The sequence below is a fragment of the Sphaerodactylus townsendi genome, linkage group LG07 (genome assembly GCF_021028975.2).
Source record: "Sphaerodactylus townsendi isolate TG3544 linkage group LG07, MPM_Stown_v2.3, whole genome shotgun sequence".
Lineage (NCBI taxonomy): Eukaryota > Metazoa > Chordata > Lepidosauria > Squamata > Sphaerodactylidae > Sphaerodactylus > Sphaerodactylus townsendi.
The window spans coordinates 22,674,273-22,680,272 of record NC_059431.1 but is presented as its reverse complement, the minus strand read 5'-3'; the positions used below and the strand labels follow the sequence as shown (position 1 = coordinate 22,680,272).

At 47.1% G+C, this 6,000-nt stretch overlaps 1 protein-coding gene across 2 annotated transcripts in view; it reads left to right on the top strand.

The window, feature by feature from the left end:
• Positions 1 to 1,253: 1,253 nt before the first annotated feature.
• The window catches only part of LIFR (LIF receptor subunit alpha), a 90,663-nt gene continuing 85,916 nt past the window's right edge, over positions 1,254 to 6,000 (top strand). Inside the window, exon 1 of one of the 2 annotated variants that reach the window (XM_048504662.1) lies at positions 1,254 to 1,376. The gene's annotated coding sequence lies outside the window, so the exon portion shown is untranslated. Of the gene's footprint in view, positions 1,377 to 2,484; positions 2,581 to 6,000 lie in introns of those variants that run through there. The other variant, XM_048504663.1, reaches the window with a different exon arrangement.

Below are 6,000 nucleotides of genomic sequence, written 5' to 3'. Positions count from 1 at the left end.
TCCATGGAAGGGAGACCACCAAGGAAGTCCCAGGGCATGGTAAACCATCTCTCATCTTGTGATTCGTCAACCCAACGGATTCGCCACAAATGGGCTGCTAACTAGATGGCCAGAAATATAAGTAAATAAATAGCATTTTCTGGTATGTCAAAATGTGAATCTACATGGACCTTGATCTATTGACTCTATCCCTGCAAAATAAGGACATGCAAAAAGACAAGGAAGATGGCTGGTTTTTGCTGAAAGAAATTTTTGCAAACAAATTCAATTCTATTTAAAACTTAAAAGTATACGAATATTTATTTGCTACTATTTTTCATTTTTTACAAGAGGAACAATAACGTTTGTTGTAAAATATAGAAGGCTGGTAATAGTTAACTGATTTTTTTTTTCTTAGACCAACAACATAAGGATTGGTGAAGTCACACCCAAGCTTAGCTAAACAAGTTGTAAATCATCAATATGACAGTCCCCGAATAGGGGATTTATGTAATAGGGGATATGTTAAAATTTTAACTGATATATAGTACATATTTTCTTTTTTGTATGCTGTAACTCAATAAACATTTTAAAAATAAACAAATAGCGTTTTCTGGAGAGGCTGCCTATTGCGCCACTGAAGTGACTGTGCGCTCCCAACAGGAGGGGTGACTCAGTCTCATCCGTGACCATACCGAGGCACGTGTGGATCACCCAGTTTGGCAAGGAGCGCGGGTGGCTTGCCTGATTGTGGAAGGAAGGCCCGCAGCAGACGTTCGGGATGACTCGCAAGTAACAGCGCCTCACCTGCTTGCCGCCTGCCAAAGGGGAGGCGACCGGGTGAGCAGCAAATCCGGAGCCACTCGGGCGGGGGAGCGGGGCTGAGGGCGGGGCTGCGAGGAGCCCCCGAAAGCCGCCCCCGCCCCCCCCCCATTCCGGGCCCTGGACTGGACCGCATCTGGCGGGCCGCGCACAGAAGTTGGGCAGCTGGGGGGCGGCGGCGGCGGCGGCTCCACCCCCTCCTGCTCCCACGGCAGCCAGAAGCCGCGGCGGCGTCTCCACAGGCTCCCTCCGTCCGTCCTCCGGGCTCCGCGCCGCCGTTCCCTGCGGGGCCTCCTCCTCGCCTTGAGCTCCCGCCTCCGGGGCGACTGCCGCCCTGCGGGGAGAAGAGAAGAGAGGAGCGGAGCAGAGGGGTCCCAGCGCGCCCCCTCCCCAGCTGGAGGCGCCCGCCGGCTCTCCCGCCGCCCGCCCCCTCCCGGCTGGCTTCCTGTTGGGGCTGCGCAGTCCCGGCGCTGGCGGCGGAGCCCAGGCTGGGCAAGGCCAGGCCGGGCATTTGGCACCGCCGCGCTATGGAGACCCGCGCCAGTGGAGGGAAGGAACCGAAGCGGCGCGCGGAGGTGAGTGAGCCATTGGGGGGGGGTGGAGGGTCGCGGGGGGGGGGGAGTCGCCTCGGTGCGGGGAAGGGGGGGGGGTCGGGCTGGGTTTCCCTGGCTTAGTCCGGGTCGAGTTGGCTGACCTGGGGAGGAAGAGCAGCTCAGCCCCGGAACGAGGCGCCTCCTCGCTGCTCCCGGACCATATGGACCCCTTCCCTTCTCGGAGCATCCGGACCCCTTTGCGGGAGTTCTGGGAGCAGATCCGAGCGGCGCGCCTGTCCTAAAGGAGCGAGCGGCCCCGATCCTCCAGGGAGAGACCCAGCGACCTCCAAGGCCCGCCGCTGAGCTCCTGCCTAGAATTCTGGGTTGGTTACGTAGTTTGGACCAGCAGTTCCTTCCGTAGGCGCGACAAGGACTCTCCTCTCCCGGCAGCCGGGACTGCTTTTCCCAAGTGATCTATGGGGCAGGGCGCCGTTTCCTAGTTTTGTCTTAGGAGTGTGTGTGTGTGTGTGTGTGTGTGTGTGTGTGTGTGTGTGTGAACAGCCAGCTGAGCCCGTGCAAAGGCAGCGGCGGCTTCTTGGGGCCGTGCTGCTTGCCTTCCCACGCAGAATGCGCGTCTCCCTTGGCCAGGGTTTGGCTCAGGAATTTCAGCCTGGATGAGTGTGACGCTTCGGAGAGAATGAGGAGGCAGGAAGGGCGCAGAGAGGACGAGCTGGACTCGGAACCATCCCTTTCTTCCCCATGTGGAGGTGGGCTTGGCAAGGACATCCGCGCTCAGTCATCCGCCAGGTCATTGCCCAGTGGGCCCGGGAAGGTCGTGGCTGCCAAGTCCCTGGCAACCCCCCACAGTTCGAAAGGCAAGAAGAGATGTTCGTTACCTGCTCCTGCCAGTCTAGCCTTCTTTGGTGGTCTTCCTTCTCAATCCTCAGCAGAGCTAACCCTTCTTGGCTTCTGAGATCTGCGGAAATTGGGCTAACCTGGGACGTCCAGATGAGGCCACTTGGAAATGCTTGCTTTGTCGGAGAACTATTTCTTCAGTCAACTAGTTGACAGTTGGAGTAAAGTGGCCCTAGAGACTACTGAGAACCCAAACCCTGATGATGCTTTTTATTCTATTCCGAATTTGACAGATTTCGGAGCATGCGTGGGATGAAACTGTCGTAGCATCTTTGGACCTCTTGTTCAGTGCTTGCACCCCTGTGCATATATGTCTGTGGCGATGCACCAGGTAGAGTTCTGGGTACGCAAGTTTCACTTTCCTGTTAGGTGCCAAAACTGAGAATTTGTGTTGGATTTCTGACCCTAGGGATGGCCGTGTGGGATGCTTGGTTTGCAGCTGCTCTTCAGTTTATAAGATGTGGTTTTAGCCCAGGCGGAGAAGGAATTTAGTGTGCAAATTCTAGCCGTGTTAAATTTTATGTTTGCACTTTTAAAGCATGTCCGCAGGCACACAATGTACCAGCTTTAATGAACTTTAGCAGTTCTGAGTCTCGTTGGTGCTCTAAAGGAAGACCTACAGGGAAACTTTTGAACGCTGCATTTAAAATAATGCCAGTGTAAATGTGTAAATTTTAAGTCAGTGTAAATGTGGCTAAATCAGATTCATGTCTGTTTTAACTTCAAGTGTGGAAAAATTCCATTAACCTTTGGTTAAAAGTGGAAATTACCTGATTTGTTCTACATTGTTAGTTCAAAATCCTACTGGCCTTGATGTAGGAAGGCTTCTTCTCTTTACAAAAATATTAAGGTATTTACAGTGCAGTCCTAAAGACTGTTTACTGGGATTAAGCGCCATTATGTAGTACCCTAGAATCCTGAGTAGTCTGTGCTGTCAGAGATGTTTGCTTTCAGATTGAAATCCAGGAGGACTACAGAAATCTTTCAATGTCTTGCCTGCATACAGTTATAGGTTTCTTTGGGCCCAAATACTGGGAAGGTGATAATAACATGACACAAAACTGAAACACACCAAAATTCTGTTTGTTTAGCAATGATGCAAAAAGCAGCTAGAAAGGAAAGTGGAAAGAAATCTGTTTTTCAGCTGGATGCACTCCTAGTCCAGTTAGACATGCCATTCAAGTTTTGGATACAGGAAACAGAAATATCTATTCACCCTGTCTCTCTGTGTTAAGCTCCCTTCCTTTATGGAGTGTTTATTCGCTCTATACCCATTTGTCAGTTTTCCACAGGGCTGTTTTGAAAAGAAATTGAGAGACTCCAAGCATGAATCTATAGGAGGTCATGCATCCATGTTCTTTTGTGTGTGCTATCTTTCTAGGGTTGTCCTCAAAGTGGGGAGAAAATGGCTTGCCCCTTTAACAGAGGCATAATGTGTGAGAAAGGGTGGCTGAAGCATTTCATACCACAGAGGTAGACTACATCACCTGGTAAATGTCATCCAATGAAGCCTCTTTTAAAGTGGCAGGCATTTTTGCTTTCGGTTGTTGGCAACCCTGCATCTCTCATGGGCTCATTCCGCACATGCAGAACAATGCACTTTCAAACTGCTTTCAGTGTTCTTTGAAGCTGTGCGGAATGGCAAAATCCACTTGCAAACAGTTGTGAAAGTGGTTTGAAAACGCATTATTTTGTGTGTGCGGAAGGGGCCATGGAGTTTGGCTTTCTCAGAGCCTCTACTAACTGTGTCATTGTTAGGGGAAAATACACAAAAATATCTCCAAGTGCAAAAGTATATATATTTTTAAATGATGGGTTTATATAACAACCTTTAAGAGCCATATTTAGCACAACAGGGAATGTTTCCAATCTGTTTGTCATTAGCCTTTCACTCAGTTTGCACTAGACGTGGAAAACTTGTGGGGGGCAGGAAGAGAAATAGTATATTTAGTTCACATTTTTTTCCCTTTTAATTGGGTACAGTGTTTGGTCTTGATTACTAGTCTTTCCTTTCTGGCTCTCTGCAGTTTTGTTTGTGGGATCCTACATAGCTGGATCAACAGCATAAACACAAATGTTATATAATTAGCATGACGTTCAGTGACTGCTAGAGGCATTATGCAAAGAAATGTAACACGATTCAGGTGGCATATCAACATAAAGCTTGAATGTTGCTTTCCTGTTGGTATTTCCAGGGCTCTTACAAGGCCCTAAACGTTGCCTCAAGCTGTATCTTCTGTTGTCTCTAGACTTTTGAGGGAAAAAATATTTTGATATAATGAGTGGGGCATTGGAGTTATACTAGAGAAGCCTGTATCTCAACCCCTCCTCATCTGTTACAAAGCTTACTGAGTAGTAATGGGTCTCAATCTATCTAACTGGCAATGAAAATTCAGTGAAATGGGGTAGGAAACCTTGAAAAATCTTCCCCAGCAGAAGCTTAATAAAACATTTCCTGATCAAAAGTAGGTCTGCATTTTTTTTGTCCTCAGTGGTTTAAGCCACAAATTATAACTCAGAAGCATTGCTTTACAGCAGAAAATAACTTTAGAAACTTTTAAATCTCTCTTACATCTAATTGGAGGGGAACTTCATGCATGCATGCATGAGAATTTCAAAAACGTTATAAATATATACACAAAGGGGGTTTCTTACAGAGCAGAATCAAACGGGGCAAATTGTCTTGCTTCTTATGTTTGAAATATGTGGCCTTTGTAGCATAGCTAATTGTTTGTGGGAAATTGCTGAACCCACTTTCCATGTCCAGCAAGTAGGTCAAATATAAGATGACGTGGCACATAAAAAGAGAGGAGACGGAACAATGTCAAAGTCACGGAAGCAGGTTTTTCTAATGCAAGCGAGTTGAATGTTTCTGCTAATTTTGTGGTTCTCCTGTCATTCTGTCCATCTCGACTCATTTCCCATGGTCAGGCTGACCTTAACTTTCACCATGATGTCACATTGACTGTACATTTAAAAGGACTGTCAGTTTTCTAACGAGATGAAGACTTGCACATTCAATACGGCACAACCTTTTAAAAGTAAGCGCTTGGCATAAACAGTATCCCTGCTTAATCGAGTGAGCAAGATATCAAGCACATGTATCCAACAGTGTTAATGGACATAGCAGTTTAGGGACAGCCAGTTCACGGAATTCTCTGCCAGACAGTTAATGACTTGATAATATTTAGCGCTGACATAGAACTTTCATTCTTCCAAGCGAGTCTTTACAGAGACCCTGGGAGGAAAATCTTTATTGTTATCCCTTACTGCAAAGGATGTAGTTGTTAACAAAGACTCCTAAAGTAGAGAGATGAATGGTATTTTGTGAAGTTCACAGTCACGTAATGGTTTTCGTACAAATCTGATCTGTGCCTTGATAATACATTTGATGGAAATAGCAATCCTGGGAGCTGTTGCAGCTGAGCAAATGATAACGTGCTGGAAAGATGTTTGTTCAGATGTCACTTCTGCTGCAAAGCTGGGCGATTTCTTTCTTCATGCTGTCCAGTGTGTCTGTCGATGAGTTGGCATTTGACTGAACAATCCAAATCCACCATTTTTGATCCATAGTCATTCTCTAAAGATAATTAAGGCTATGATCCAAAGATTAAGCCCTGTTGCATAACATGGCACATGCTTCTGAGTAGACCACTTAGATTGCTCCCTAAAGGAGACTACTTTTTTATATGCGGATTTTTCTTGCTCCAGAAATGGAATATGGAAGATTCTTCCCTCAGCCACAAATCTT